The sequence below is a fragment of the Microcaecilia unicolor genome, chromosome 2, assembly GCF_901765095.1.
Source record: "Microcaecilia unicolor chromosome 2, aMicUni1.1, whole genome shotgun sequence".
Lineage (NCBI taxonomy): Eukaryota > Metazoa > Chordata > Amphibia > Gymnophiona > Siphonopidae > Microcaecilia > Microcaecilia unicolor.
Window position 1 is genome coordinate 478,467,038 of NC_044032.1, and position 21,835 is coordinate 478,488,872.

Sequence of the window (21,835 nt, forward strand, 5' to 3'; positions counted from 1 at the left end):
TTTTACTAGAAGTTTAATATCTAATTAAATTAGCTATAAATGATCACTTCCCTCACCCTGGGGTATTGTTAAGCATTTATTTAATAGATGATACATTTGGTTCATACATTACTTTGTTCATGCACATTGTTGTGATATATGCATAAACTCTCTCTTCCTATTGTTTGCCTATCAGTTCTTTTGTGTAAATGTTGGGGGTGTTGTAGATGATGATCCCCCTGGTCACAGACTATGTTAATAGACTTGCTTTTCACTTAAGCTGGCATCTCAGCCTAAAAGCAAAGACATCAGAGCTAATGTGCCATCAGTTACATGCTTCCTTTACTTCCCATCAAAGGTGTCCTTCTCTTTTTTTTCCCCTCAAAAAATAGTTTTAATTTCAGACTTCAACTTTCAAAGTACAGGTGGAAGCATATACATAAAAATTAGGCTTATACAAAAAATGAAGAAAAATACACCCATTGCAAGCTGCCACCTAGGTAAATTGATGTAAGCATCCTGTTGACTCTTTTCCCCTGCTAAATGACCTTTCCCCAGTCCAATCCTGTCATCTCTGACCTGAACATATGGTCCTCAGCTCTACCACATACCCAGCCTTTTCATCTCTCCCTCCCTCCCTTCCAGCCTGACCTCACCCCAAGCAACTTCTCTAAGATACATAAGTAATGCCATACTGGGAAAAGACCAAAGGTCCATCAAGCCCAGCATCCTGTCCCCGATAGCGGCCAATCCAGGTCAAGGGCACCTGGCAAGCTACCCAAACGTACAAACATTTTGTACAAGTTATTCCCGAAATTGTGGATTTTTCCCAAGCCCATTTAGTAGCGGTCTATGGACTTGTCCTTTAGGAAACTGTCCAACCCCTTTTTAAACTCTGCCAGGCTAACCGCCTTCACTACGTTCTCCGGCAACGAATTCCAGAGTTTAGTTACACGTTGGGTAAAGAAAAAGTTTCTCCTATTTGTTTGAAATTTACGACACTGTAGTTTCATCGCATGCCCCCTAGTCCTAGTATTTTTGGAAAGTGTGAACAGGCGCTTCACATCCACATGTTCCATTCCACTCATTTTATATACCTCTATCATGTCTCCCCTCAGCCGTCTCTTCTCCAAGCTGAAAAGCCCTAGCCTCCTTAGTCTTTTTTCATAGGGAAGTCGTCCCATCCCTGATATCATTTTTGTCGCCGTTCGCTGCACCTTTTCCAGTTCTACTATATCTTTCTTGAGATGCAGCGACCAGAATCGAACACAATACTCAAGGTGCGGTTGCACCATGGAGCGATACAACAGCATTATAACATCCTCACACCTGTTTTCCATACCTTTCCTAATAACACCCAACATTCTATTCGCTTTCCTAGCCGCAGCAGCACACTGAGCAGAAGGTTTCAGTGTGTTATCAACGACAACACCCAGATCCCTTTCTTGGTCCGTAACTCCTAACGTGGAACCTTACATGACGTAGCTATAATTCGGGTTCTTTTTTCCCCACATGCATCACCTTGCACTTGCTCACATTAAACGTCATCTGCCATTTAGCCGCCCATGTGGGTCAGAGTCGCTTTCTTCTCCTGCAACTAGCTCTTTTCGCTTGGCTTTCTGTTTCCATTCAGCAGTGTACCCACTGGAATCTTGCAGCCAGTTTGTTCCCAGCAAACACCATGCTTTATTTGGTACATTTTTAAATGAGTAAACATACATATGCACACTAGCTTACTTCTGGTGACATCCTTCTGTTTTATTTATTTTCCAAATTTATATACCGCCTACAAGTCCAGCAGTTTCCAATAAAACATACATTGATTAAAACAAAGAAAACACAAGACAAAATATCACATAATACAAAAGAAAAATAAAAATGCTACTCTAACTACCTCTGCAATATAGATGGAAAAAAGGCACTGCTTATAACCAGTTCACTACCTCAAAAAAGGCCTCCGCAAACAGCCGAGTCTTCAATCATTTTTTAAATTGTAATGCTCCAGACCATAATAACAGCTCTCCCAGCAATGCATTCCACATCTGAATTCCTGAGCAAAAGCTCTTGTCTTCCAGCCTGAGGAATCTCTCCCATTTTACTACTGTTTGTTTCAGGGGTGTAGCCACGGGTGGGCCTGGACGGGCCCAGGCCCAGCCACTTTCCCTCCAGGCCCGCCCATCCAACATCCTACTACTGCCACTGTCTTTTCTCCCACGGCTCCGCCGGGTCCGGGAAGCAGCGTTGCCTGCCTGTCTTTTAAAATAATTCGTCTCCCCAGGTTCCGCTGCATTTACTTCTTCGCCCGTCGCAAAACGCTGCCGTTCGCACAGGCAGCTCCACTCCCCTTTGCCGCATCCATCTGATCCTACTTATCCACTACAGGAAGTGGATCAGAGAGGGCCAGATGGACGCAGCAAAGGGGAGCGGAGCTGCCTGTGCGAACGGCAGCGCTTTGCGACGGGCGAAGAAGTAAATGCAGCGGAGCCTGGGGAGACGAATTATTTTAAAAGGCAAGCACGCAGGCAACGCTGCTGAATGCTGCTTCCCGCCACACTGGTGACTGGCGCAGGGATGAGACTTCTCAAGCCTTGGGGGCCTCCAGAAGATTCTTCAGCTGGCAGGGCTAGGAGATCCCCGCCAGCCCAGGTATTTATCTTTACGGGAGGGGGATGGACAGAGAGGAAATATGTGGGTCATGCCCACCCAGTCCACCCCCAGGCCCACCCAAAAATTGAGGTCTGGCTACGCTACTGGTTTGTTTCCTTTGCTCACTGTCTGGCTTCTGGGTCTGTCTGGCCCAGCAGCCTCAGCAATTGTTTCCTTTTCTGCCTCCAGTCTGACCCTGGCTTCACTGAGTGCCCATGTCACTGTCTGGTCCCTCAGCTTCCAGGTTTTAAAGAGGGCCATAAGGGTGATGTCGGAAGCTCTAGATCATTGAGCCTGCCATCAATTCTTTGTAAAATGGTAGATATTAAAACAACCCCCCACCCCCGAAGTTACTGACCATATAAACGGACAAAGCTTAATGGGAATGAATCAGTATGGGTTTAGTAAAAGTACTACTACTACTAATCATTTCTATAGCGCTACTAGATGTATGCAACGCTGTACACATTATATGCAAGAACTTTCTCTGTCCCTAGAGGGCTCACAATCTGAGTTTTGGTACCTGAGGCAATGGAGAGTTAAGTGACTTGCCCAAAGTCACAAGCAGCTGCAGTGGGAATCGAACCCAGTTCCCCATGATCAAAGTCCGCTTTACTAACCACTAGGCTACTCCTCCACTCCACTTGCCTTACCAATTTATCAGATTATTTTGAAGTTGTAGTCAAACAAGTGGCTAAAGGGGAGTCAGTTGATATAGAGGTGTATTTTCAAAGCATTTAGACTTTCAAAGTTCCATAGCAACCTATGGAACTTTGTAAGTCTAAGTGCTTTCAAAATGAGCCCCATAGAGTGTTTGGATTTTCAAAAGGCATTTAACAAAGCCACTCATGAGACTCCACAGGAAATTTAAAAGCCTTGATATAGGAAGCAGTGTTCTATTATAGATTGGGCACTGGTTAAAACAGGAAACAGTTTAGGACTAAATGGTCAGCTTTACAAATGGAAAAGGTCATAATGGAGAGCTCTGGGGATGTGTTGAACAATTTCATAAATAATCTGGGAAAAAGCAATGAAGGAGTGAGAAGACACAAAATTATTTGAAGACTTTTAATATATTTAAAATAGCAGAAAGTTGTGAGGATTTGCAGAAGGATCTTGTGACTCTAGGAGACTGGACATCTAAATGGCAGATGAAATTTAATAGGGACAAGTGCAAAGTGATATTGACAGGGAAAAATAATCCCAACTATAGGTACAAAATGCTGGGTTTTATGTTACAAATCATCACCCAAGATCTTGGATTCATTGTGGATAATATTTTGACATTTTTTTTTTGTCCCGTGACTGTTGAAAAAGGAATTGAGAATAAAACTGAGAATATCATTGTTCCTCTGTATAGGTCCACAGTGCAACCACACCTTGAGTATTGAATGCATTTCTGGTCATTGCATTTTCAGAAAGCTTGTAGTAGAATTAGAGTAGGTTTACAGAAGTGTTACAAAATAATGAAGGGGAATGTACCATCTCTGCTTGATATAGAGATTAGGGCTCTTCAGCCTGCAAAAGACAACTAAGCATAGGAGCCAGCTCTGTGGGTGCTTGAGCACCCACAATGTTGAGCAAACTCCTTGCTTGTGTCCAGGGAAGAGTAATTTCCATTGGATTTAGCACCCCCAATCATTTTGAAAAGTTGGTTCGTATGCAACTAAGAGGAGATGATAGAAATGTTTTTAAAGATCATGAGAGAGAGAGAGAGAATTGTTAAATAGGGGGCAATTGTTTTAACCTTTCAAACATTAAAACAAGGGGACACTTCATGAAACTTGCAAGCAGCAGATTGAAAACAAATAGTAGAAAGTATCTGTAAAGTTCCAGTTAGGCAGATCTTGCTTCCTGCCTGCAGGGGCCACCATGGAGCTAGCTGTTAGTTCTCCCAGCAGAACTTGGTCAATGCTTACATCCTTGACATTGGAGTCCTGTTTTTGCTAATTTCCTTTCAGATTGATTCCTGTCTCCTTCAATCACTCTGGTGAAGAATCCTTCCCTAGTTTCTCCACCTGTCCTCCTTCAACTTGAGGGGGCAGAAGACCAACTGTTGTCTTGCCTTGGCCACCCACAGCCTAGGGTTGACATTTCCCTGGCTGAATTCTGTGACTGGTATTGTCATGCAGCACACAGTTAAGCTTTGGAATCTGTTGCTGGAGGATGTGATTAAGGCAACTAACATTGCAGGGCTCAAAAGAGGTTTGCATGTGTTCCTGGAGGAAAAGTCTGTTAAAAATATTAGCCAGGTAGCTTTGGGAAGCTATCACCTGTCCCTGGAAAAGATTTGTAAGTAGATGATCTACTTTTGAGGACCTGCTGGTTACCTGTGACACGGTTTGGCCTCTTTTGGAGACGGGAGGGTGGGCTTGATAGATCTTGGAGTGATTCAGCATAACGTATGCTCTTATGTTCCTAATTTTAAGGACCTTGCTCACAGCTGGACACAAATGTATACTGATGTACATTGGTTGACATCTGCTTTGGGTGAAGAATGCAGGTTTTAAGGAGTCTCACTTAGGTATGGTTGATATGGTGAGGAAACTGTAACCTTTCTTCTATGCCTGCTCCCCACGGATTTAGCCTAACCTAGCCCTGTGGAAGGCTTTCCTGAGTAACTACACTTCCCAGCAATTTACAGAAAAGCTTCTCTTTTATTGTGGTTCTAACAAAAAGCACATTTTAACAAATAAACCTCCCTTATCCCTGGGATCAAATCACAGCAACAAAACAATGCATAGGGCACAAAGTTAATCAAATAGTATCACTTTCTGTTTTCTTTCTGACAGTAGGACATAGTGAGGGGCATAATCGAGGATGGGTCCGCGAAGGGGCGGGCCAGACCGTATTTTCGAAAAAGATGGGCGTCCATCTTTTGTTTCAATAATACGGTTGGTGCCGGGCAAATGCATCAGATTTGGGCGGATTTGAGCTGGGCGGTATCGGTTTTCAGCAATCATGGAAACCGAATGTGCCCAGCTCAAAAACGAACATCTCCAAGGCATTTGGTCGTGGGAGGGGCCAGGATTTGTAGTGCACTGGTCCCCCTCACATGCCAGGACACCAACCGGGCACCCTAGGGGGCACTTGTAACAATTAAAAAAATTTTTAAATACCTCCTAAGTCCATAGCTCCCTTCCCAAAACCCACTCCCCAGAACTCTATACCATTACCATAGCACTTATGGGTGAAGGGGGGGCACCTAGATGTGGGTACAGTGGGTTTTGGGGGCGGTTTGGAGGGCTCCCATTTACCAGCACAAGTGTAATAGGTAGGGGGGGTGGGCCTGGGTCCACCTGCCTGAAGTCCACTGCACCCACTAACAACTGCTCTAGGGACCTGCATACTGCTGTGATGGAGCTGGGTATGACATTTGAGGCTGGCATACAGGCTGGAAAAAAAAAGTTTTTTAAAGTTCTTTTTTTTTTTTGTGGGAGGGGGTTAGTGACCACTGGGGGAGTCAGGGGAGGTCATCCCCGATTCCCTCCTGTGGTCATCTGGGCAGTTGGGGCACTTTTTGGGGACTTGTTCATGAAAAAAAAGGGTCCAAAAAAGTGGCCCAAATTCTCGCTTCTGCCGCCCTTCTTTTTTTCCATTATTGGCCGAGCGTGCCCATCTCTCCTTGGCCAATAAACACGCCCCAGTCCCGCCTTCACCATCCTCCGACACGCTCCCGTCAACTTTGTCCGTTCCCGCGACAGACTGCAGTTGGAGGCGCCCAAAATCGGCTTTCGATTATACCGATTTGGGCGCCCATGAGAGAAAGGCACCCATCTCCCAATTTGGGTCGAAATATGGGCGTCTTTCTCTTTCGAAAATAAGCCTGAAAGTCTATACCAACCCTTTTTGGGATTTCTAACTTAGCATTCTAGCTTACTGTCTTTCCCTGGGTTACCAGTTATTTATTTACGGATTACACAGTTTTTATACCGTGCTGTCAAACTTTCTAGGTTGTTTACAATTTCCACATACACAATAAAAACAATAACACTTGCTCTTCCAGCAAAACAAAAAAATCACAGACGGCAAACATCCCTAAGCCTCCAGATGAATACCAAAGGCTTCTCTTAAAAGGAATGTTTTCACACATTTTCTAAATTGACCATAGTTCTTCAATAGGCAAATTTGATCTGGGAGCTGATTCCACAGCCTCGCTTCTTCCACATAAAATATTATCAATCTGTGATCTTCCAATCATATGTATTTCACAGTAGGTACATCAAGTAACAACTTGTTATCAGAGCGAAGGAACCTTTTTGAACAGTAAATTCGTAATAGAGTAGCCATACTGACTGCAGCCTCATAGTTCAGACACATAATTTTTGGCGCCATATATAAAATCCAGGGATTGGCATGTAAATGTTGGTGCCCATTTTATAGGTTTACCCCCACTGTTAGTAAGCAGATGTCATTGAGAATTAGTAAATAAGGGTATAAGTTTGTGCCTGAAGTAGTGGAGGGAGAAGTGACTTCCTGAAAATATTAGACACTTCTTGACTGATGTCCTAAAATCATCAGGGACTCTGATCCGTGGTGTTCTCTGTTATTCATCTTATGAGATCAGCTTCTCACTGAAGCCCCGATGCTCAGAAGCAAACGGGCGCCAAACTAGCATCCACATTAACCAGTGTATAATGCTCAGTGCTCCATAGCGTGGGAACAGACTGGCACCTGCATTAACCAGCGCACAATGCTCAGGGGCTCATAGAGTGGGAAACAACGAGCTTGACAAAGATCAGTGCAAGTAGCATGCTAATGTAGGCAAAAGTATATAAATAGTTATTTCCTATTCCTTCCAATGCTCGGAGAACAGCGCACTGAACAAGGGTGCCCTTACTACTGAAAACCTAATGCCAGCTAGGAGCAGATGTTGGGTGGTTGAAGAGAGATTTCTCATTGGGAGGACCCGGGGGGGGCGGGGGCTCAGGATTGCCATAGTAACAGAGGAGACAGAAAGGGGGAGCTTAATGTTTGTGCTGTACTTGGTACACACTCGGAGGAAATTAGCACACATCAAGGCGAAGCCGGAAAATATTTCCTGTACTAGTACGCACTTTTTGATGAATCCTGCCACTTGATTTATTTGCTCTCCTCCCTCCACTCCTCAGAGCAGGCTCCTGCTCCCCAGTTTGACTGGGCACACTCACAAGAGGTGTGCTTAATGTACTACTTTTGTGTGCTTGCACCAGGCATAATCCCCCACCTTAACTTCTTAATGCTCAACACTAAGTGTGCATAGATGATTTGCATACTATTAGCGTTGAACGTTAGGAGGCTTTTTTTACGGTGCTGTTGCAGCAGTATTTTCTGGTGCTGTTCCATACAGCACCGGAGTTTTGAGCATCGGGGTCTATATCTGTTATGTTCAGCTGCGATGATCGCTTTCACCATCAGCACAGTCACTGGATGCTGTTTCAGCCCTGGCTGCTTGCTGCTCTCTCTGATCCAGTGGTCTTTCAACTGACATCGCTGCCTCTCAGCAGCAGGAGGTTAACCCTGTCGGTTCCAATACCAGTGGCTGTAGAACACTGCACAGTTATGCTGTCAGTTGACTGGTTAGCTTAAAATCATTAGGCAAAACAAGCCTTCACAAGATAAGATATATGTCAAAGTGAATTGGGACCAATATTAACGTGTAGAAGAAGCCATTTAACCATGGGTCAATTTTCAGACTGTCTGCATTCTGACAGAGGCCATGAGTTCTTAATACCTGTGGGCTCTGCACCAATTCTCAAAGCAAATTTTTAATTTGAAGCCTTACTGCAGATTTGTTTTAAAAATGCATGCTGACAGTTGCACTTGCATTTTCTGCAGGAGGTGCTATAATAGGGCATTCTTGCTGCTTGGATATGGTCCTCCATTTTAAATAGTTGTAGTAACTGTGAAGTACCCAATTCAGTATGTTCATTGAAGTCCTGGTGTAAAGTAACATGATTAACATCTTATTCCACATGGATGCTCAGAAATAAAGGTCAACAAACAAAGCTGTAAGTGATATTTTATTTAACTGAACTATGTTTGTGGCCAGCTTTCATATCAGCACAGAAAGAAATTCTAGAAGGTATGTGGTAAGGATTTCTACAGTAATTGAAGAGCTATAAATATTTGGTACTATCGGTACAAGAAGGAATTTAATTGTCTAGAGTTGACAAATGTTTGTTTTATTTTCTCAAACAAAATACTGATCAGTTTCCAAAAGATAGGTGCTGTTGAGAACAGGCTCAGGTACAAGCTTACGTTGTGAGCCCTCCAGGGACAAGGGTATCTAGTATACCAAGGTGGGATCTAAATCCAGATAATAAATAAAAGGTATAATTAGGTGTAAACAAAAAGCTTATTGGAAGGTTTCTGCAAACAAAAATAAATCAAGTTGAACTACCAGATCAGATTAACTAAAGTACTGCACAACTCATTTATCTTTGTACTGTAATCTAACCTGAAGTTTGATCAGGATAATTTTAATTTGAGGATGGAAATTGTTCGGTGCCTTCTGTCACTCAGTGGCAGTGCAGCTTTTAGTAACATCAGATGGAGCAGCTTTAAGAACATAAGACATGCTGAATTGGACCAGGGTTGTCCACTGATCCTAATATCCTGTGTTTGACAGTGGCCGCTGCTACCCCCAAGTATACAGCAGATTCTGTCAAACTACTCATAGCTCATTTCAGGTGGCAAGCAATGGCTTTCACAGGGCTACCCATCTGTTAAGTTTTTTTATCCAGACCTAAGTGCTTCCTCGTCAGTTGTACATTAGCCAGTTAGTGTGTGCTAAGTATAACAATCTCACTAGATAATGTTTCCGTGCCCGTTCCCTACCCACACTACGCTCCAACAGAGAGAGAAATTTTGAGAAATTCATTAACGCGCAGTTTACCATGTGATAAGTTTAATTACTGTAAAACACCTTAATGCATTTGAATGTTAGCCTGTTTTTGTGCATTAACTGCATTAAGTGCCTAACAAACTTTAGTAAAGGGGCTCCTTAGGTGGTTGTTTAAATTTAGCAGTGGTGGTATCTTGGGTATAAAATTTGTTTTTCATGATATTTCCAGGGCCTTCCAGGAGAGTCAGAGGACCTTTCTGGAGGAGCAGCAATGAGTGCTTGCTCCTGGGGACTACCTCAATGTTGCAATTTCCCAATTTGTGTGGTTAAATTGTAGAATGCTAAATTAATTATTTTATGACCCCTCGCCACTTAACCATTTGCTAGATTTATGTGTTTATTTTTTTTAATGTATATTCCACTTTTCCATTATTTAGCTTCCCATTATTTCAGAACCTGTGGAATAGTTGTGTCCATCAACCTGCAGGTGGAGATAAAGAATGGAAAACTGAGTTGAGACATATCTCTCTTGGCATCCTGTCCAACTTCTCAGTATTTTCTATATCCAGCAGGTGGATGGACACACTTTTGTACTCTAATATAGAGTACTCTCTCCTTTGCAGACTTCCTTCCTCCTGAAAAGGCTGATGAGTTCCTAAAGCTTCACAGAAAGCTTCTAGATTGTTGTTAATATCTGTAAGGTAGGCCTTTGATGTCTCTTCTCGCATTTCCACCTTAGAAGAAGCATTGCAGTGTCTTTCATGGCTCAGGGTCTCCGACCTCGATTCTGCTGTCCAACAGCTTCTAGCAGATGTCCCTTGTCGTGGAGATAACTTGTTTGGTGAGAAAGTCAAGGAAGTGGCCAACCTAATTAAAAAGCATACAGATACTATTAAAATTCTATGCAAGCCACAGACTTCTGCTACCTCTTCTTCTTGTAGAAGATTTGCATGGTAATTTCAACCTGCTATACATCCAATTGCTATACATCTAAGCATCATTACACTCCCACTCCTCCACCCCGAAGGACTACGCCCCAACGCTCATGTCCCCGGCTACAGCAGGGACAGAAATCACAGGTTCCTTCTCAGTTTAAATAGCAACCCAGCTTTTGACTCCTTCTTAGAGAGTATTGCCATCGTGCAGTTGTCCGTGCCAGGTGACCTTCTTTCAGCAAGGGTGGCCACTCACAATCTCCGACCACTGGGTGCTACACACCATACAGAACAGTTATGCTCTACGTTGGGAAAGAAGATATCCCAACATCCACCAAGAGAGTCTTGTTTCGACTCCCTCCATATGATAGTACTTCGGGAGGAACTCTCTGTCATCCTCTGGCAGAATGCAATAGAGCCAGTTCCTCTGCCAGAGAGGGGTTGAGGGTTTTACTACAGGTACTTTCTTATACCAAAAAAGACAGGGGAAGTACAACCAATTCTCAGCCTGTGAGATTTAAACAAATTCATGTGCAAATAAAAAAATTTTGCATGGTTTCCCTTGGATCACTCCTCCCCATGATCCAGCTCAATGACTAGTTTTGCTCCTTAGATCTGAAGGAGTCATACATTCACATACCTATCCTCCCTGCACACAGAAAGTTCCTGTGCTGCTGCTGTGGTGCTCTCCTTTATCAGTACAAGGTCTTACCGTTTGTCTTGGCTTCAGTTCCTTGAGTCTTCACAAAATGACTGATAATGGTAGCTGCAACGCTTTGCAAGTGGGGCATACACGTCTTCATCTACCTCAACGACTGGTTAATAAAAGTAGCCTCCCAAGAGACTTCAATTTTATCCGCTATAAGGCTCATAGAACTCCTCGGTTTTGTGATAAAATTATCCCAAATAACATCTTCAATCTGTTCAGACCTCATCAGGGCTCTCCTAGACACTACTCAAGATTGAGTCTTCCTCAATCGAGAGCAAACAACATAATGCATCTCTCCACTCAAGTTTCTAAATCCACCCAGGTATCTGCTCCGCCTACATTATGATTGTTTTGCTTTGCTTTTGATTATATTTGTGTCCTTTATTTTGCAACAGCATATTGTGTATTGTTATTTCAAGATTTGTTCTTGATTTTAATGTTATAAATATAAGTAAAAGGTTAAAAAAAATTGGTAAGGCAGGATGTATATTGCTAAACCTATGCTTACTTATTCCAGTTAAGCTGTTTTTGTATATGTGGTCAGTAATTTTTTTTTTTTTTTTAGAATAGCTCCTACCATTTTGCCCTTCACTAACATGAGACTCATGAATAGGGCTATCTGTAGGGATGAAATTTGGCATGTAGGAAAAACTGGCAAAAAGAAAGTGATTTCAAGAATGAGCCAGATCTGACCATCGATTCCAGATAAATAAGCCCCCACCCCCCAAAAAAAAAAAAAAATGCCCGTTGCACTTCTGTGGGAGAAGTGAGTGATATGTGGCAGTTAGAGAGCAGGACCAGGCAGTTTATTTTATTTCAATATATTGATTTTAATCATGTAGATACAGGTAACCATATCACAACAAGAAAGAACAATACAGTGTAATATAGTAAAATGTGTACATGAACAGTAAATGTTATAATCCAGGACAGTGAAATAATAATTATCTGAGTCACCATAAGACATCCATGTAGCAATGCTATTTGGCAAGGTAAATATTCAGTTTCTTCCATTTAGATAATTGCCAATTCTTCTGTAAAGATTGTAATTCCAGAATGTTTTCATATTTCTTGAATAATAAAACCCAGTTCCACCACATGTGAATAGAGAGTTGAGAACTGTCTTTCCAATGGATAATTATTAGCTTAAGAGCCATAGATCATGAAATCAAATAAATGTGTCTCTTCTTCTGATAGTGAAGTAGGTAAAGCAGCGGACTTTCAAATTATGAGTTTGAGTGATAGGGTCTCTGAGATTTGCAAAATTTCTGCAATTTTTGTCCAGATGTCTTTTCAGAAAAGTTGAAGGATCTTGCATTGAAACAATATGTGAAAGAGAATCCTGATTTCTTTTTGGCATGACCAACAACGATCAGAAGTTGAGTGAGCATTGGCTTTTGATTTCCTAAGTGTCCAAAATGATCTGTGTTGTATAAAGTACAGAGTTTGTGTAATAGACGCAGACATTGAAATTCTAGGGTCTTTAGACTAGAAAACGTAACTGATGACCTCTGGCAAGTTATCATTTATGTCCTTTTCCCAACTTTTTGGGTGCCATTACTGTAATTTTTCTTGCATAATAGTAAAGATTTATCAAATAATGAGGCTTGGTGTGGAAGATAAAACATTTGTTTAATAAAAAAGTATCAAGTTTACAATAACTGGAGAGATTGGAAAGATTTTTAATGTATTAATAGAACTTTGAAGTTGTACTCAGGAGAAATACAAAGATCTGAAAGATCAAATTCAACCAGTAATTTTGCAAAAGCTTTCAGCTTATTGTTGATTAACAATTGGCTTAAGTACCAAATGTTATTAGCTTGCCATGTGGGCCAACTTACTATAGATTTATCTATTAAGATATTTGGATTATTCCAAATAACTACATTATAACTTTTTTGTTAGACTGACTTGGTAAAAATGTGTATAAAGTATGAAAGGCTTGTTATGTTGCTTTTATAACTGAAAATAATTGATAATATGATAGAATGCATATATTTGCTAAAATATGTAAAGGAATTTGAGGTGACAAAGCTACTTCAGCTCTTAACAAGCTAGGAGAAGTAGAGTCTGTGGAAGAAGAAAACCACTGACTACCTTGATTAAATATATAAGCTGTTTGATAGTTAATACAATCTGGAAAATTAACCCCACCATATTGTTTGGGGCGTTTCAAAATTTTAGCCACAATTTCTGGGGTGTTTTGTTTCTACAAAAAGTCTAGAAGAATCTTATCAACTTGTTTTAAAAAATAGGGTGCAAAGGATGTTGGTAGCATGCTCAAAATGTAATTATCTTTAGATGCTAACCTTCCCCACTAATTGAAAAAAAAGAGGAGACCAGTGCAATATTGAGGACTTTAGAGAGGAGAGTATAGATTCTATGTTTTTATCCACCATTTCTTCTTTCAAATGGCAGAATAGTATACCTAAATATTTAATGAGGGATTATTATATTTTAAAGGGGAACTGGTTTAGATCCTGGAGAATTATATTTTCATTTAAAGGGAGGCATTCTGTCTTATCCCAGTTAATTTTATAACTGGATATAAGAGAGAAAGCATTGATGACTGTAAATATGTGTGGAATTGAGGGTATTGTGGTATACAGTAAAAGATCATTTGCATAGAGAGAGAATTTAATTTGAAAATCATTATATTTAAATCCATCTATCTTACAGTTGTGTCTAAGGGCTAGCTCTAATGGTTCTATGGTTTTCTACTATAATAAAACTCACCCTCAACGTTGTGAGGACACTGACGTCAGTGAAGCCAAGCCCTGACTTCCTTCAAAAAGGTTCGAAGGTTCGTGGTGGTGAAGCCACCAAAATCGCTCTGGGCCCCGCCCCTTTTCCAGCATTACCTCTTTGTCCCCATCTCACCCCTTTTTCACCATTGACCCCATATCCCCCTTCCAGTGGTGCCCCTCTGTGTTCCTATCTCCCCCTCCCCTTTTCAGTAGTGTCCCTATCTCCTCCCCTTTCCAGTAGTGAGTTCTCTGTGTCCCTATCTACTCCCCCCTTTCCAGTAGTGCCCCTCTGTGTCCCTAACTACTCCCCACTTTCCAGTAGTGCCCCTCTGTGTCCCTGTCTCCTTCCCCTTTCCAGTAGTGCCCTCTTTTGTGTCCCTAATCTCCTCCTCCCTCTTTCCAGTAGCGCCCCCTTTGTGTCCCAAATCTCCTCCTCCTCCTTGCCAGTAGCGCCCCCTTTGTGTCCCTATCTACTCCCCCCTTTCCAGTAGTGCCCCTCTGTGTCTCTATCTCCTTCCCCTTTCCAGTAGTGCCTTCTCTGTGTCCCTATCTCCTCCTCCCCTTTCCAGTAGTGCCCTCTTTTGTGCCCCTATCTACTCCCCCCTTTCCAGTAGTGCCCCTAATCTCCTCCTTCCTCTTTCCAGTAGTGCCCTCTTTGTGTCCCTATCTCTTCCTTGCTTGTTTTTTTTAACTGAAAGGTGCGCGGGGGGGTGGATTACTCAAATTGGCTTCACCCTCTCTTCTGCCTCTCTCTCCCATCTGCATGGTCACGTTTACTTCCCGAAGCATTCTCCCTCCCGCACCAGCGATTCACAGTCAGCCTGCCAGCGTTGGGGCTTCTTCTCCTCAGGCACGTCCCGCCTACTCTAAGCAACTTCCTGTTTTCCGCAGAGGTGGGACGCGCCTGAGGAGCAGAAGCCCCGACGCTGGCAGGCTGACTGAATTGCCAGTGCCGGAGGGAGAACACTTCGGGAAGTGTAAAAGTGACCTCACGGACGGGAGAGCGCGGGCAGAAGAGATAGGAAAAGGATTACACTAGGGAGGGAGCAGAAAAAAATAATCTGGTTCAGGCGCATAGGCGCCATTTTTTTCTCAACAGCTGTTTAGGGGAGCGACCGCTCCCCCTGCGCCCCACCTGGCTACGCTTCTGAGTAGACCTAGAGACTGCTTCTTTGGTGGAACTTTTCAAAATCTGAGTAATATTGAAACTATCAGAAGAAACATCCACATCAGAATTAACATCAGAAGAACATGAACACTGTCTAGGAATAGGCAGATGGTAAATTTTGTGAAGAGGAGGCAAACCTGAATCTCCTTCGAAAATCTAAAGAATAAATGCCTTGGAGTTACAGTCAAAAGTTTAGGAAAATTCAGTAACTTCAAGTTCAAGTGTCTCACATAATTATCAAAGTTTTCTAGTTTATGATGGACTATCAGTTTATCGTGGTCCATACTGTCTTGTAAGGCTTAGGACTGCTGAGCCTGAGATTCCAAAGTACAGATTTTCTCAGAGTTGGCTTTCAACTGCTCTTCACATTTAGTAATCCTGTGTGAATATTGGTTCAAAGAAGAAGATGTCCCAACACATACCATAGTTAGGGATCTCAAAGTAGTCCATATCACATCCAAAGTCACCTTAGCAGGTTTTACCAAGGGTGGGAGAGATGGACTCTCCCTTGTGAAGTTCCCCCAAGCATAGATCTCTGAGATCCAGGTCACCCGGCCAACACTGACTTCAGCTGCATGAAATTCGGCAGCTTTGGCATGCCCTCAAGCACTCCCTGCAACACTGCTTCATTTGTCAGGGGTAGTCCCACGGTTACGGAATCTCAAAGTGGTTGGGGAGGAGTTGGTCCAGCCGGACTGAGCGGCACCTCACTCCCAAGGCCCAAGCAAGAGAGAGGGTTTGGGTCAGCCAGAACGCCCTGTTCGGAGACCAACATGAAGCCGGTAATCTCAGCCTGTTTCATTCCAGGGTTCTGAGGCTGCCGGACAGTAGCAGCTATCGTCCCCTTTCTTTTTGGCATAGGTAAGAGACAGACTTTGGTGAATAAACACCAACCTTTGCATACATTTTACTACCAAGGTTAGTTAACAAGAGGGGTCTGTAATTAGTGACTAGAGAGGGATCTCTACCCGGCTAAGGAAGGACTATTATTTGTGCAACTGGAAAAGTTCCATCAACTTTCTGATCTTTAAGTGTGCGAAAAGTAGTTGTAAGAGTGGTGTTAATTCTGTAGCAAAACATTTATAATATCTTAATATCTTGTGTAGTGGCAGATAAATCTGAGAATTGTTGAAATTGATCTAGAATATCTTCATCTTTTATAATGGGATCATCCTGATTGGGATGTTTTAAGGACTTCACTTTCAATTTTAGCCTTTTCCCTTAAAGGTGGTTGACCAGGAGGCATCCTGCTTTATTTTGTTGAGAATAGTATCGGACGCCTAAACTAGCTAGTTGATGCTAAGCTACTGTACTATAAATCGAGTTGTACTCATGACACAGCTTACATAGCTCTACGCAGTAATTATAGGATGATGGCTGCATAGTTAATTTCCAAAGTTCTAATTGCATTTTTAGATCTAAAGTATGAAGTTGTTTTTTTTTTAACCAAGAACTGGTAGAACTGATTATGGTTCCTCTTATGTATGCCTTTAAGGCATCCCACCATGAAGCTAAAGAAGTGTCTTCTAATTTGTTGAATTTGCAATACTCCAGAATGACTTTTTTTTTTAACAGAATCTTGAAATTCTGTTTCATTTATAAATTTGGAGTTGAAACACCACTGCAGTCTAGCTTAGCCAACTAATTTCAGGTCTATATTAATTTGAATAGGGGCATGATCGGACATTGTAGTAGCTAGTATATTAGACCAGGTGGTTAAAGAACCAGTGATTTTTAGATAAAAAAGTAATCTATCTGAGTGTGAGTATTATGTGGGGGTGAATAGAAAGTATAATCTAAAGACTCCATATGTCTGTTAAATTAAGTTCGATAATTGTACTATTCAGAATTGAGCAACTTTTAGATGGGAGGGGGGGGGGGACTTTTAGATTTCCTATCCAGAATTGTATTTAACACCAGATTGAAATCTCCTCATAGTAGTATGGGAGTATCGGAGTATTATATCAGGGAATTTGTTAAATCAATAAAAATTGAAGGAGTATCAGTATTAGGACATAAACGTTACAGAAATTGAGAGATAGAGAGTTTAATTGAGCATAAATGCATCCATGTCTTGCTTCCATGTCAGTAGATTAAAATGTCATTTGAATTGGAAGTGTTACTTTATGAAAAATAGAAGTGCCATTTTTCTTGTTGAGGGCAGGAGAAGCAGCAGTTAGTGTGTATGCATTATGTTTTAGAAGGTGCAAAGAGTTAGCATTCAGATGGGTTTCCTGCAAATAGATAATATCTGGAGATAACCTGGATATATAACTCCAAGATGTTTTCCTTTTAAAAGGATTATTTAAGCCTTTAAAGTTAAGTGAGAGAATATATAAAGAATGGGTTGTCATTATCTAAAATAAATAGAAATGCAGAACAACAAAATTAGTATCCATAGTGAAAGTGAAATGACTGAATTAAGATAGTTGTAGTGTTGAATTGTTCATGTACAGCTGAAAGATTAGTAAAGCTATATAAACTGTACAAACAAACCATGTAAGTACCTTCACAATATTGAACATGCTAGGACGCAACACTGGAACTTCAGATAATGTACAAATTGTTTAAACAGATTAATAATGAATATTATTTACAGTAGGTTATTAACTAATATAAAATATATATCAAATATCAATTGAATACATTACAGAATTTTAATATGAGACAGGAACTTGTCAAGTCTGCAATCAGAAATTACCATATAGCATTCTCACCAAAGCGAACTTTAGCACAACAAAGAGTATAAAGTGAACTACATAAGCAAAGTGTTAGAGTGTAAAGAGAGTAAGATAGCCTATAGAGACCTGGTGGTCAAAAGAAGACTCCAGGAATTCATATAGCAGGTCAGGGTCTTCGAATGATTTGGTTGTGTTGTTAATAGTTGTCAGGCTTCTTCCCTGGAAGCACTGGGTTTGTGAGCCCTTGGACCACTACCGTGGAGCGGCAGTGGCAGGCAAGGTCACCTTCAAAGCAGAGACGAGGCAAGGCTGGACTGGAACCCCGGACTGGAGTTCTGCACTGGAATACACAGGACTGGAATGCACTGGACTGAAACCCACTGGAGTGGAGCCCACTGGACTGGAACACACGGGACCGGATCCCGCTGGACAGGAACACACTGGACCTAGGCTTCACCTATGCTTAGCCACCGTTCCCCGAGGGTTGAGCCCTCAGGTTTGGGCAGCCAGCAGGGCTTACAGGAAAACCGGAACTGGAACTAGCAAGCAGGAACAACAGGAATCAGGATGCAGAAGTGCCCCCAGGCACCTAGGCGAAAAAAAGGCAGACAGGCAGGGAATGTCCGGGTTCCGGCAATAGTCAGGTCTGGCCACAGGCAAAGAATATCCAGGTTCAGGCAGTAGTCGGGTCAGGCAGCAGCAAGTATCAGGGTTCAGGCAGTAGTCAGGTCAGGCAGCAGGCAGCAAGTATCTGGGTTCAAGCAGTAGTCAAGATCAGGCAGCAGGCAGCAAGACTATGGCTGGAGCTCCAGTAGCAAGGATTACTGGCAGCGGACAGGACTAGGGCTGAAGCTCCAGAAGCAAAGGAAAACACACACGGGAAAACCAGAAAGCTAAACACATGAAAACTAGTAAAGCTGTACACAAGCTAACAAGAAAGTTATGCCCAAGCTAACTAGTCACAAGCTAGAAACTCTCACTAAGCAAAACACAGGAGAACTAGTAAAGCTGTACACAAGCCAACAAGAAAAGCTATGCCCAAGCTACTAGTAACAAGCTAGAAACTTACACTGAACTGGACAAGGTAGCAGTGCACAGAGCACTCTTCACATACCAGGGACCTTAGACGATGCAAAGGCCAAGGCTGCAGTCTCTAAGTGATTAATAAAGCCCTTCAACACCTGAGGAGCAGCTGCAGCCATCAGTAAGCAACTACGGAGGCTGTCCAGGCACAAACAAGAGAGACAAGTCCGGCAGCCTGGAAGAACCGGACCGGACTGGGCTAAAGTCTGGAACGGGTAGGAACAGCAAGACAAACTATGGCAACCACTGGCTCTGGCCACCAGCGGGTGAGAGGAGCACAAACCAAGGAGCAGACAGAGCGCACACAGAACATAGAGAGACTTAGAATACCTAGGTGCACCACAGAGGAGCAAACAGAGCCAGGCTGGAGATAGAGGTAGAGCTAACTCAGGCAGCACCCCCAGGTGCAGTAGAGTGGAGTAATTAGAGCCATGCTGGAAGCAGCCAGCACACACAAGGAAAACTACTCCAGAAAGGATAGGCAGAAGCCAGCTTAGAAGCTGACCCCCAGAAATAAGGTAAGTCTGAGGGTGGTCACGGCCAAAGACGTGACAATAGTAACCTTCATTATTGCCAGGAAAAATAGACCGAATTTAACACTGGTGTTTTTCAGGCCTCATATTGAACAATCTTTTCCGGTGTTGCACCATGCAAGTATAAGAATAGTGTGACCTTTGAATTTGAGAGGAGCTTTTGCCTCGGCAAGCTGAAAGATATGCATGGCATGTTGCTATAATCGGTCATAGATATTTTGAGTTTGCAGGGGTAAAGGAAGGGGTGTGATGTGCTCTCTCTCCAGCTACAGTGGCGTGTTTAGGTTGAGATGCAAAAGCTGGGATAGCCACTTTTTTTAAAAAAGAGATGGTATCAGCTCCTTCTATGCATTCTGGTAGCCCCAGTATTCTGAAGGTGTTAAGCTGGGATCTATTATTTAAAGCCTCAGTCTCTTGTTCAGTGTTCTGGATGGATCTCATGGCATGTGATATGGCCTGGAGTTTCACATCATGGGCCAGATTCCATATATGATGCCTAAAAAATCCATACGGAAAACATTTCTGCCTGTGTATTCTATAAGTGGCGCCTAGATTTAGATGCGGTATATAGAATATGCTTAGTTGATATCCTAGTGCCTAAAACTACGTACCTCAGTTTACACCAACGAAAATGTGGCATAAATCCCAGCACAGAGGGCTATATTCTGGAACATCATGCATAAATTTTAGAACACCCACAAAATGCCGATTTCCTTGCCGATTTCCTCCCCCCCCCCCCCCCCCCCCTTTGGCTGCACGCTTTAGAGCTATTCAGAATGGAGCTACTTTTAGATGCTTAGTGAATTATATGCATAAATTCTAAGTATTCCAATTAGTGCTCATTATTGCTTAAGTGCTGTTAACAACACTGATTAGCTTATTAAGCCAATTAAGTTACATGCATTATTATAGAATACGCTTGGATTTCAGCGTGGAACGCTAGGTGCACTATATGGAATCTAGGGACATGTGCATTTAGCCTATTTTCAGTCATTTCTGCCTTAATGGAAAGAGAAGGTATTTGGTGTTCGATGTTCAGTAATTGTTCTTTAAATTCGTTTAAGGATTCATTATCCTTTTTGAGAATATCTTTTATTTGAAGGATTTTCTAAATTAGTGCCACCAGTTTGCCGAGGCCAGATTTGTTAGGTAGAAGCAACTCAAGGTTTGCCGTTTTAACTCTTTGGTGTGGGTGAGCTGCATTTTCAGCTTTCTGCTTCTTCCCGGTAGATGTATTCGTTGTAGGTTGTACAATTTGTAGAAATCCGGCTGATAAAGGATTTGAAGAAGGGGCCAGCGGAACTAAAACTGTAAGTGACCATGCTGTTCACGGCTTACGAATGCCCCCCCCCCCCCAAGGACAAGGCAGTTTACAAGATAAGAATTCCATACTCTTTCAAACCCCTAAACTGCCACTAGCCCCCCCCCCCCCCCCCCGAATAAAACTTGCCCAACCACCAGACTGCCCCCACCGTGCAAAACCTACCCTCCAGCAACTGCTCCACCACTCTACATACTGCCCCATATCCCAAAACTGCCCAACCCCAAAACTAGTCACCTACAACTACCCTACATATTCCCAAACTGTCCCCTACCCCATAAAACTTCCCTGCAAACTGCCCCAGCCACCCTCAGCACTGTTCTAAGCTGAGCAAGAGTCCTCCACCTAAAATCCTGCCAGTGGGGGATGCTGTTTCATTATCACATTTTCAATGGGGGGGGGGGGGTGCAGCACAGGCAAGCTCTGCATTATTCTAGGGAACTTCCTTGTCCGTAGCCATTAAAAACATAGTATTGAACTACCATCCCCAGTGGCAGCAATGTAGTTGAACTGACATGTACCCTACAGTCCCACAAACTGCCCCTGTCATCCTACAGATTATGCCACATCCAAAAACTACCCTCTGCAATTCCCCCAGCCCCAAAACTAGTCCCCCTCAACTACCCCTACATATTCCAAACTACCTTCGCACTCCTAAATCTGGTGCCCTGCAAGTGCCCCCTCACCCTCACTACCTCCCCCACAGACACATGACATGTCCAGCACACTCTAAAAAATGCAAACGTCACAGATATACACACAAGGAAAATAAATTTCCTATCTCTTTATTTCATTTGGCCCACATTTTACAAGCAATATTCGCATCTGATAGTTGCATAAACTGGCAATTCCTCAGCGACCCTCCAGACCGGTCAAGACGCGTGGGTTATGTCCTCCTACCAGCAGAGGGAGACTGAGAAAACACTAAGCTTTTGAAGCCTGTATATATAACCTGTGCAGAACCTCCACTAGCCAGTATTTTCTCAGTCTCAGCAGAGGTAGCCTGTGCAGTCTCCAATAGTCTGGTGAGGTAGTTTGTCATTGGGTCGTAGGATTTTTTCCTTCCAAACTTTATTCTGTTGCAGCACCCTGTACGTGTGTGTAAAAAAAAAAAAAAAAAAAAATGCTTTTGGGCCCTGGGTCCGGTGGGGCCCAGTTTTTTCCCCCTGCGGTGTTACACCTATGTTTGGGTACCTCCCCCTGTGCT

At 42.7% G+C, this 21,835-nt stretch overlaps 1 protein-coding gene across 1 annotated transcript in view; it reads left to right on the forward strand.

Moving 5' to 3' along the window:
* Positions 1 to 21,835, forward strand: part of POLR1A (RNA polymerase I subunit A) — a 267,806-nt gene that overhangs the window by 212,658 nt on the left and 33,313 nt on the right. The window lies entirely within an intron of this gene.